The sequence below is a fragment of the Eucyclogobius newberryi genome, unplaced genomic scaffold (assembly GCF_026437365.1).
Source record: "Eucyclogobius newberryi isolate DKJ021-1_F unplaced genomic scaffold, fEucNew1.0.hap1 SCAF_107, whole genome shotgun sequence".
NCBI classification, from domain to species: Eukaryota; Metazoa; Chordata; class Actinopteri; order Gobiiformes; family Gobiidae; genus Eucyclogobius; species Eucyclogobius newberryi.
In genome coordinates, this window is record NW_027315732.1 from 286,183 (window position 1) to 298,299 (window position 12,117).

A 12,117-nucleotide genomic window follows, 5' to 3' on the forward strand; every position below is an offset into this window, starting at 1 on the left:
AGTCCAGAGAGGAGGAGGAAAGACCAGAGAGGAGGAGGAAAGTCCAGAGAGGAGGAGGAAAGTCCAGTGAGGAGGAGGAAAGTCCAGAGAGGAGGAAAGTCCAGAGAGTCCAGAGAGGAGGAGGAAAGTCCAGAGAGGAGGAGGAAAGACCAGAGAGGAGGAGGAAAGTCCAGTGAGGAGGAGGAAAGTCCAGAGAGGAGGAGGAAAGACCAGAGAGGAGGAGGAAAGTCCAGAGAGGAGGAGGAAAGTCCAGTGAGGAGGAGGAAAGTCCAGAGAGGAGGAGGAAAGTCCAGAGAGGAGGAGGAAAGTCCAGAGAGGAGGAGGAAAGTCCAGAGAGGAGGAGGAAAGACCAGAGAGGAGGAGGAAAGTCCAGTGAGGAGGAGGAAAGTCCAGAGAGGAGGAGGAAAGTCCAGAGAGGAGGAGGAAAGACCAGAGAGGAGGAGGAAAGTCCAGAGAGGAGGAGGAAAGTCCAGTGAGGAGGAGGAAAGTCCAGAGAGGAGGAGGAAAGTCCAGAGAGGAGGAGGAAAGTCCAGTGAGGAGGAGGAAAGACCAGAGAGGAGGAGGAAAGACCAGAGAGGAGGAGGAAAGTCCAGAGAGGAGGAAAGTCCAGAGAGTCCAGAGAGGAGGAGGAAAGTCCGGGGAGGAGGAGGAAAGTCCAGAGAGGAGGAGGAAAGTCCAGTGAGGAGGAGGAAAGTCCAGAGAGGAGGAGGAAAGTCCAGAGAGGAGGAGGAAAGACCAGAGAGGAGGAGGAAAGTCCAGAGAGGAAGAGGAAAGTCCAGTGAGGAGGAGGAAAGTCCAGAGAGGAGGAAAGTCCAGAGAGTCCAGAGAGGAGGAGGAAAGTCCGGGGAGGAGGAGGAAAGTCCAGAGGTCCAGAAGGAGACTGGACCTTCAAGTCAATATAGCCACGTTTCCTCTGGTTCTGTTTGCTTCAGTCCTAAAGTGTCTCAGTCTGAGTCTCTGGTCCTGAGAGGTTCTGGCTCAGGGGGAGGAGCCTCCACAGCACAGCCAGATGATTGGACGAGAGAGAACACAGACTCAGGCCAAAACAAGAGGCAAAAAGAAACACAAAAGAATCATTTGTCTCCAAACTCTGACTTGATCTCGAGCTAAAGCGCCGCGTTTCCACTGATGCTAACGACTGTGTGGCGCCTTAGCAACACAAAGCTAGCAACGCGCGTTAGCAACACAAAGCTAGCAACGCGCGTTAGCAACACAAAGCTAGCAAAGCATGTTAGCAACACAAAGCTAGCAAAGCACGTTAGCAACACAAAGCTAGCAAAGCATGTTAGCAACACAAAGCTAGCAAAGCACGTTAGCAACACAAAGCTAGCAAAGCGCGTTAGCAACACAAAGCTAGCAAAGCACGTTAGCAACAGCTGTTTCCTGTTTATGGCACTCGCTTTGTCAAGAGCCACAATCTGATATTTCCAGGTCATAAAGCGTCTGACGTTAGCATTAGCATTAGCATGACATAAAGAGAGGTTCTTTAGCCACGCCCCTCACATGCACAAGCTTTAGCCAAGTCAAAGAAATGAGGCAAAACTGTTTCTGTGCACGTCCGGTTTTAGGTTCTCAAAATGGCCGTGGTTTCAAGTCTAGAACATCTGTTTTGTTTCTGTTGCAGATGTGGTTTTTGTTTCATTGTTGGTTTCAAAGGTAGAAATGTTCACCTCTCGTCCAAAAAAATATTATTATTATTTATTCATTTTTAATAGTGTATAAATTATTCAAAATGAAAATGAATGAAAATAAACACAACTGCAGCTGTTTGTGACGAGGGACAAAGTCTAAGCCATAAATGAAGGTTAAAGAGCTCAAAATGTTCAATAATCTGCTCCAAAGGTGTTTTTGCAGTGTCTCCTCCTCTGTACCTGTGGTTTTGACTCCTGGGTTTTGACTCCTGGGTTTTGGACTCCTGGTTTGGGACTCATGGATTTTGAGTTGTGGGTTTAGGACTCCTGGGTTTTGACTCCTGGGTTTTGACTCCTGGGTTTTGGACTCCTGGTTTTGGACTCAAGGGTTTAGGACTCGTGGGTTTTGACTCGTGGATTTTGGACTAGTGGGTTTAGGACTCGTGGGTTTTGGACTCCTGGGTTTGGGACTCCTGGGTTTTGGACTCGTGGGTTTAGGACTCGTGGGTTTTGACTCGTGGATTTTGGACTCGTGGGTTTAGGATTCGTGGGTTTTGACTCCTGGCTTTGGGACTCCTGGGTTTTGGACTCATTGGTTTAGGACTCCTGGGTTTTGACTCGTGGATTTTGGACTAGTGGGTTTAGGACTCGTGGTTTTGACTCCTGGGTTTTGACTCCTGGGTTTTGACTCCTGGGTTTTGGACTCCTGGTTTGGGACTCGTGGATTTGGAGTTGTGGGTTTAGGACTCCTGGGTTTTGACTCCTGGGTTTGGGACTCCTGGGTTTTGGACTCAAGGGTTTAGGACTCGTGGGTTTGGGACTCGTGGATTTTGGACTAGTGGGTTTAGGACTCGTGGGTTTTGGACTCCTGGGTTTGGGACTCCTGGGTTTTGGACTCGTGGGTTTAGGACTCGTGGGTTTTGACTCGTGGATTTTGGACTCGTGGGTTTAGGATTCGTGGGTTTTGACTCCTGGCTTTGGGACTCCTGGGTTTTGGACTCATGGGTTTAGGACTCCTGGGTTTTGACTCGTGGATTTTGGACTCGTGGGTTTTGACTCCTGGGTTTTGACTCCTGGGTTTTGACTCCTGGGTTTTGGACTCCTGGTTTGGGACTCGTGGATTTTGAGTTGTGGGTTTAGGACTCCTGGGTTTTGACTCCTGGGTTTGGGACTCCTGGGTTTTGGACTCGTGGGTTTAGGACTCGTGGGTTTTGACTCGTGGATTTTGGACTCGTGGGTTTAGGATTCGTGGGTTTTGACTCCTGGCTTTGAGACTCCTGGGTTTTGGACTCATGGGTTTAGGACTCCTGGGTTTTGACTCGTGGATTTTGGACTAGTGGGTTTAGGACTCGTGGTTTTGACTCCTGGGTTTAGGACTCCTGGGTTTTGACTCGTGGATTTTGGACTCGTGGGTTTTGACTCCTGGGTTTAGGACTCCTGGGTTTTGACTCGTGGATTTTGGACTCGTGGGTTTAGGACTCGTGGGTTTTGGACTCGTGGGTTTTGGACTCGTGGGTTTAGGACTCGTGGGTTTTGACTCCTGGGTTTGGGACTCCTGGGTTTTGGACTCGTGGGTTTAGGACTCGTGGGTTTTGACTCGTGGGTTTTGACTCGTGGGTTTTGGACTCGTGGGTTTAGGACTCGTGGGTTTTGACTCATGGGTTTTGACTCGTGGGTTTGGGACTCGTGGGTTTGTGACTTGTTAGTTTTGACTCCTGGGTTTGGGACTCCTGGGTTTTGAACTCCTGGGTTTTGGACTCGTGGGTTTAGGACTCGTGGGTTTTGGACTTGTGGGTTTTGACTCGTGGGTTTAGGACTCGTGGGTTTAGGACTCGTGGGTTTTGACTCCTGGGTTTGGGACTCCTGGGTATTGGACTCGTGGGTTTAGGACTCGTGGGTTTTGGACTCGTGGGTTTAGGACTCGTGGGTTTTTACTCGTGGGTTTGGACTCGTGGGTTTTGACTCGTGGGTTAGGGACTCGTGGGTTTGGGACTCGTGGGTTTGGGACTCGTGGGTCTTTGGGTTTCGACTCGTGGGTTTTGACTCGTGGATTTTGGACTCGTGGGTTTAGGACTCGTGGGTTTTGACTCCTGGCTTTGGGACTCCTGGGTTTTGGACTCATGGGTTTAGGACTCCTGGGTTTTGACTCGTGGATTTTGGACTAGTGGGTTTAGGACTCGTGGGTTTTGACTCCTGGGTTTGGGACTCCTGGGTTTTGGACTCATGGGTTTAGGACTCGTGGTTTTGACTCCTTGGTTTAGGACTCCTGGGTTTTGACTCGTGGATTTTGGACTCGTGGGTTTTGACTCCTGGTTTTTGGAATCGTGGGTTTAGGACTCGTGGGTTTTGGACTCGTGGGTTTAGGACTCGTGGGTTTTTGCTCGTGGATTTTGGACTCGTGGGTTTAGGACTCGTGGGTTTTGACTCCTGGGTTTGGGACTCCTGGGTTTTGGACTCGTGGGTTTAGGACTCGTGGGTTTTGACTCGTGGGTTTTGACTCGTGGGTTTTGGACTCGTGGGTTTAGGACTCGTGGGTTTTGACTCGTGGGTTTGGGACTCGTGGGTTTGTGACTTGTGGGTTTTGACTCCTGGGTTTGGGACTCCTTGGTTTTGGACTCCTGGGTTTTGGACTCGTGGGTTTAGGACTCGTGGGTTTTGGACTTGTGGGTTTAGGACTCGTGGGTTTTGACTTATGGGTTTTGACTCCTGGGTTTAGGACTCGTGGGTTTAGGACTCGTGGGTTTTGACTCCTGGGTTTGGGACTCCTGGGTATTGGACTCGTGGGTTTTGGACTCGTGGGTTTAGGACTCGTGGGTTTTGACTCGTGGGTTTGGAACTCGTGGGTTTTGACTCGTGGGTTAGGGACTCGTGGGTTTGGGACTCGTGGGTTTGGGACTCGTGGGTCTTTGGGTTTCGACTCGTGAGTTTTGACTCGTGGGTTTTGACTCGTGGGTATGGGACTCGTGGGTATGGGACTCGTGGGCTTAGGACTTGTGGGTTTTGACTCGTGGGTTTGGGACTCGTGGGTTTTGGACTCGTGGGTTTTTACTCGTGGATTTTGGACTCGTGGGTTTAGGACTCGTGGGTTTTTACTCCTGGGTTTGGGACTCCTGGTTTTTGGACTCGTGGGTTTAGGACTCGTGGGTTTTGACTCGTGGGTTTTGGACTCGTGGGTTTATGACTCGTGGGTTTTGACTCGTGGGTTTTGGACTCGTGGGTTTAGGACTCGTGGGTTTTGACTCATGGGTTTTGACTCGTGGGTTTGGGACTCGTGGGTTTGGGACTCGTGGGTTTTGACTCCTGGGTTTGGGACTCCTGGGTTTTGGACTCCTGGATTTTGGACTCCTGGGTTTAGGACTCCTGGGTTTTGGACTCGTGGGTTTTGACTTATGGGTTTTTACTCGTGGGTTTAGGACTCGTGGGTTTAGGACTCGTGGGTTTTGACTCGTGGGTTTTGGACTCGTGGGTTTAGGACTCGTGGGTTTTGACTCCTGGGTTTTGGACTCCTGGGTTTTGGACTCGTGGGTTTAGGATTCGTGGGTTTTGGACTCGTGGGTTTAGGACTCGTGGGTTTTGACTTATGGGTTTTGACTCGTGGGTTTAGGACTCGTGGGTTTTGACTCCTGGGTTTAGGACTCCTGGGTTTTGGACTCGTGGGTTTAGGACTTGTGGGTTTTGGACTCGTGGGTTTAGGACTCGTGGGTTTTGACTCCTGGGTTTTGACTCATGGATTTTGGACTCGTGGGTTTAGGACTCCTGGGTTTTGACTCCTGGGTTTGGGACTCCTGGGTTTTGGACTCGTGGGTTTAGGACTCGTGGGTTTTGACTCGTGGGTTTTGGACTCGTGGGTTTATGACTCGTGGGTTTTGACTCGTGGGTTTTGGACTCGTGGGTTTGGGACTCGTAGGTTTGGGACTCGTGGGTTTTGACTCCTGGGTTTGGGACTCGTGGGTTTTGGACTCCTGGGTTTTAGACTCGTGGGTTTAGGACTCGTGGGTTTTTACTCGTGGGTTTGGGACTCGTGGGTTTTGACTCGTGGGTTAGGGACTCGTGGGTTTGGGACTCGTGGGTCTTTGGGTTTCGACTCGTTAGTATTGACTCGTGGGTTTTGACTCGTGGGTATGGGACTCGTGGGTTTAGGACTCGTGGGTTTTGACTCGTGGGTTTTGGACTCGTGGGTCTAGGACTCGTGGGTTTTGACTCATGGGTTTTTACTCGTGTGTTTGGGACTCGTGTGTTTGGGACTCGTGGGTTTTGACTCCTGGGTTTGGGACTCCTGGGTTTTGGACTCCTGGGTTTTGGACTCGTGGGTTTAGGATTCGTGGGTTTTGGACTCGTGGGTTTAGGACTCGTGGGTTTTGACTTATGGGTTTTGACTCGTGGGTTTAGGACTCCTGGGTTTTGACTCCTGGGTTTAGGACTCTGGGTTTTGGACTCGTGGGTTTAGGACTTGTGGGTTTTGGACTCGTGGGTTTAGGACTCCTGGGTTTTGACTCCTGGGTTTTCACTCATGGATTTTGGACTCGTGGGTTTAGGACTCCTGGGTTTTGACTCCTGGGTTTGGGACTCCTGGGTTTTGGACTCGTGGGTTTTGACTCGTGGGTTTTGGACTCGTGGGTTTATGACTCATGGGTTTTTTACTCGTGGGTTTTGGATTCGTGGGTTTAGGACTCGTGGGTTTTGACTCATGGGTTTTGACTCGTGGGTTTGGGACTCGTGGGTTTGGGACTCGTGGGTTTTGGACTCGTGGGTTTTGGACTCGTGGGTTTTGACTTATGGGTTTTTACTCGTGGGTTTAGGACTCGTGGGTTTAGGACTCGTGGGTTTTGACTCGTGGGTTTTGGACTCGTGGGTTTAGGACTCGTGGGTTTTGACTCATGGGTTTTTACTCGTGTGTTTGGGACTCGTGTGTTTGGGACTCGTGGGTTTTGACTCCTGGGTTTGGGACTCCTGGGTTTTGGACTCCTGGGTTTTGGACTCGTGGGTTTAGGATTCGTGGCTTTTGGACTCGTGGGTTTTGACTTATGGGTTTTGACTCGTGGGTTTAGGACTCATGGGTTTTGACTCCTGGGTTTAGGACTCCTGGGTTTTGGACTCGTGGGTTTAGGACTTGTGGGTTTTGGACTCGTGGGTTTAGGACTCGTGGGTTTTGACTCCTGGGTTTTGACTCATGGATTTTGGACTCGTGGGTTTAGGACTCGTGGGTTTTGACTCCTGGGTTTGGGACTCCTGGGTTTTGGACTCGTGGGTTTAGGACTCGTGGGTTTTGACTCGTGGGTTTTGGACTCGTGGGTTTATGACTCGTGGGTTTTGACTCGTGGGTTTTGGACTCGTGGGTTTATGACTCGTGGGTTTTGACTATTGGGTTTTGACTCGTGGGTTTGGGACTCGTAGGTTTGGGACTGGTGGGTTTTGGACTCCTGGGTTTAGGACTCATGGGTTTTGGACTCGTGGGTTTAGGACTCGTGGGTTTTGACTTATGGGTTTTTACTCGTGGGTTTAGGACTCGTGGGTTTAGGACTCGTGGGTTTTGACTCCTGGGTTTGGGACTCCTGGGTTTTGGACTCCTGGGTTTTGGACTTGTGGGTTTAGGACTCGTGGGTTTTTACTCGTGGGTTTGGGACTCGTGGGTTTTGACTCGTGGGTTAGGGACTCGTGGGTTTGGGACTCGTGGGTCTTTGGGTTTCGACTCGTTAGTATTGACTCGTGGGTTTTGACTCGTGGGTATGGGACTTGTGGGTTTAGGACTTGTGGGTTTTGACTCGTGGGTTTGGACTCGTGGGTTTTGACTCGTGGGTTTTGACACGTGAGTTAGGGACTCGTGGGTTTGGGACTCGTGGGTTTGGGACTCGTGGGTTTTGGACTCGTGGGTTTTGGACTCGTGGGTTTTGACTCATGGGTTTTGACTCGTGGGTTTTGACTCGTGAGTTAGGGACTCGTGGGTTTGGGACTCGTGGGTTTGGGATTCATGGGTTTGGGACTCGTGGCTTTGGGACTCGTGGGTTTGGGACTCGTGGGTTTTGGACTCGTGGGTTTGGGACTCGTGGGTTTTGGACTCGTGGGTTTTGGACTCGTGGGTCTTTGGGTTTTGACTCGTGGGTTTTGACTCGTGGGTTTTGACTCGTGGGTTTAGGACTCATGGGTTTTGACTCCTGGGTTTAGGACTCCTGGGTTTTGGACTCGTGGGTTTAGGACTTGTGGGTTTTGGACTCGTGGGTTTAGGACTCGTGGGTTTTGACTCCTGGGTTTTGACTCATGGATTTTGGACTCGTGGGTTTAGGACTCGTGGGTTTTGACTCCTGGGTTTGGGACTCCTGGGTTTTGGACTCGTGGGTTTAGGACTCGTGGGTTTTGACTCGTGGGTTTTGGACTCGTGGGTTTATGACTCGTGGGTTTTGACTCGTGGGTTTTGGACTCGTGGGTTTATGACTCGTGGGTTTTGACTATTGGGTTTTGACTCGTGGGTTTGGGACTCGTAGGTTTGGGACTGGTGGGTTTTGGACTCCTGGGTTTAGGACTCATGGGTTTTGGACTCGTGGGTTTAGGACTCGTGGGTTTTGACTTATGGGTTTTTACTCGTGGGTTTAGGACTCGTGGGTTTAGGACTCGTGGGTTTTGACTCCTGGGTTTGGGACTCCTGGGTTTTGGACTCCTGGGTTTTGGACTCGTGGGTTTAGGACTCGTGGGTTTTTACTCGTGGGTTTGGGACTCGTGGGTTTTGACTCGTGGGTTAGGGACTCGTGGGTTTGGGACTCGTGGGTCTTTGGGTTTCGACTCGTTAGTATTGACTCGTGGGTTTTGACTCGTGGGTATGGGACTTGTGGGTTTAGGACTTGTGGGTTTTGACTCGTGGGTTTGGACTCGTGGGTTTTGACTCGTGGGTTTTGACACGTGAGTTAGGGACTCGTGGGTTTGGGACTCGTGGGTTTGGGACTCGTGGGTTTTGGACTCGTGGGTTTTGGACTCGTGGGTTTTGACTCATGGGTTTTGACTCGTGGGTTTTGACTCGTGAGTTAGGGACTCGTGGGTTTGGGACTCGTGGGTTTGGGATTCATGGGTTTGGGACTCGTGGCTTTGGGACTCGTGGGTTTGGGACTCGTGGGTTTGGGACTCGTGGGTTTTGGACTCGTGGGTTTTGGACTCGTGGGTTTTGACTCGTGGGTTTTGACTCGTTGGTTTTGACTCGTGAGTTAGGGACTCGTGGGTTTGGGACTCGTGGGTTTGGGACTCGTGGGTTTGGGACTCGTGGGTTTTGGACTCGTGGGTTTTGGACTCATGGGTTTTGACTCGTGGGTTTGGATTTTGTGGGTTTGGGACTCGTGGGTTCTGACTCGTGGGTTTTGACTCGTGGGTTTTGGACTCGTGGGTCTTTGGGTTTTGACTCGTGGGTTTTGACTCGTGGGTTTTGACTCGTGAGTTAGGTACTCGTGGGTTTGGGACTTGTGGGTTTGGGACTCATGGGTTTGGGACTCGTGGGTTTGGGACTCGTGGGTTTTGGACTCGTGGGTTTTGGACTCGTGGGTCTTTCGGTTTTGACTCGTGGGTTTTGACTCGTGGGTTTTTACTCGTGGGTTTTGACTCGTGGGTTAGGGACTCGTGGGTTTTGACTCCTGGGTTTGGGACTCGTGGGTTTTGGACTCGTGGGTTTTGGACTCGTGGGTCTTTCGGTTTTGACTCGTGGGTTTTGACTCGTGGGTTTTGACTCGTGGGTTTTGACTCGTGGGTTTAGGACTCCTGGGTTTTGACTCCTGGGTTTGGGACTCCTGGGTTTTGGACTCGTGGGTTTAGGACTCGTGGGTTTTGACTCGTGGATTTTGGACTCGTGGGTTTAGGACTCGTGGTTTTGACTCCTGGGTTTAGGACTCCTGGGTTTTGACTCGTGGATTTTGGACTCGTGGGTTTTGACTCCTGGGTTTAGGACTCCTGGGTTTTGACTCGTGGATTTTGGACTCGTGGGTTTAGGACTCGTGGGTTTTGACTCGTGGATTTTGGACTCGTGGGTTTAGGATTCGTGGGTTTTGGACTCGTGGGTCTTTGGGTTTTGACTCGTGGGTTTTGACTCGTGGGTTAGGGACTCGTGGGTTTGGGACTCGTGGGTTTTGGACTCGTGGGTTTTGACTCGTGGGTTTTGACTCGTGGGTTTTGACTCGTGAGTTAGGGACTTGTGGGTTTGGGACTCGTGGGTTTGGGACTCATGGGTTTGGGACTCGTGGGTTTGGAACTCGTGGGTTTCAGACTCGTGGGTTTGGGACTCGTTGGTCTTTGGGTTTCAACTCATGAGTTTTGACTCGTGGGTTTTGACTCGTGAGTTAGGGACTTGTGGGTTTGGGACTCGTGGGTTTGGGACTCATGGGTTTGGGACTCGTGGGTTTGGAACTCGTGGGTTTCAGACTCGTGGGTTTGGGACTCGTTGGTCTTTGGGTTTCAACTCATGAGTTTTGACTCGTGGGTTTTGACTTGTGTGTTCTGTTGCCTTACGAGCCGTCAGGTGTTTTATTCTGAAATGTGTTGTGTTTGTCGCTTTATTTTGAAAAGTGTGTCCATGAGTGTCGTCCGTGCGAAAGCCGCGGTTCGTGTCGAGATTCTGTCACAAACATGTTGTGAGCTGCTTCTGTCCAAATGTTTGATTTAAAATCTGTCAGTGCCTTACTTTCTCTGACTCCGACTCGTTTGTTCTCATCTTATTCATATCATTTATGATGCTGAAATCTACAGGAAGCGTTTGCATCATGTAATTTTCAATCTGAGGGGCTCCACCAGAAAACGCACATGCAGCTGAAGTTAGTCGGACCAGCTCCTTCTGAAACGTCACTATTGTCACTATAATTCAGACCATAATCAGATTTTAAATGCTTTAAATTTAAAAAAGAAAATTCAATAAGATCCTGAAATTCAACCGTCGAGATCAGGAGCCAAACACAACGTAGAGAATGAAACAAGAAAAAATATAAGAAACAAATAGTATTAGTTCTCTGCGGATTAGCATTAGCATTAGCAGCAGGAATATGGACATGTAATATGATTTCATATCACAGACTTATTTTAGAGACAAACTCTTCATTTCGTGACTCACATGAGGTCATCGTGTTTGTGTCACAGTCACACTAGAGTGGACACAGTCTCAAGGTCACATTAGAGTGGACACAGTCTCAAGGTCACATTAGAGTGGACACAGTCTCAAGGTCACATTAGAGTGGACACAGTCTCAAGGTCACATTAGAGTGGACACAGTCTCAAGGTCACATTAGAGTGGACACAGTCTCAAGGTCACATTAGAGTGGACACAGTCTCACGGTCACATTAGAGTGGACACAGTCTCACGGTCACATTAGAGTGGACACTGTGTCACGGTCACATTAGTGCGGACGCAGTCTCACGGTCAGATTAGAGTGGACACAGTCTCACGGTCACATTAGAGTGGACACAGTCTCACGGTCACATTAGTGCGGACGCAGTGTCACGGTCACATTAGAGTGGACACAGTCTCACGGTCACATTAGAGTGGACACAGTCTCACGGTCACATTAGAGTGGACACAGTCTCACGGTCACATTAGTGCGGACGCAGTGTCACGGTCACATTAGAGTGGACACAGTCTCACGGTCACATTAGAGTGGACACAGTCTCACGGTCACATTAGAGTGGACACTGTGTCACGGTCACATTAGTGCGGACGCAGTGTCACGGTCACATTAGAGTGGACACAGTCTCACGGTCACATTAGTGCGGACGCAGTGTCACGGTCACATTAGAGTGGACACAGTCTCACGGTCACATTAGAGTGGACACAGTCTCACGGTCACATTAGAGTGGACACAGTCTCACGGTCACATTAGTGCGGACGCAGTGTCACGGTCACATTAGAGTGGACACAGTCTCACGGTCACATTAGAGTGGACACAGTCTCACGGTCACATTAGAGTGGACACTGTGTCACGGTCACATTAGTGCGGACGCAGTGTCACGGTCACATTAGAGTGGACACAGTCTCACGGTCACATTAGAGTGGACACAGTCTCACGGTCACATTAGTGCGGACGCAGTGTCACGGTCACATTAGAGTGGACACAATTTGACGGTCACATTAGTGTGGACACAGTGTCACGGTCACATTAGTGTGGACACAGTGTCACGGTCACATTAGTGTGGACACAGTGTCACGGTCACATTAGTGTGGACACAGTCTCACGGTCACATTAGTGTGGACACAGTCTCACGGTCACATTAGAGTGGACACAGTCTCAAGGTCACATTAGAGTGGACACAGTCTCACGGTCACATTAGAGTGGACACAGTCTCACGGTCACATTAGAGTGGACACTGTCTCACGGTCACATTAGAGTGGACACTGTGTCACGGTCACATTAGTGCGGACGCAGTGTCACGGTCAGATTAGAGTGGACACAGTGTCACGGTCACATTAGTGTGGACACAGTCTCACGGTCACATTAGAGTGGACACAGTCTCACGGTCACATTAGAGTGGA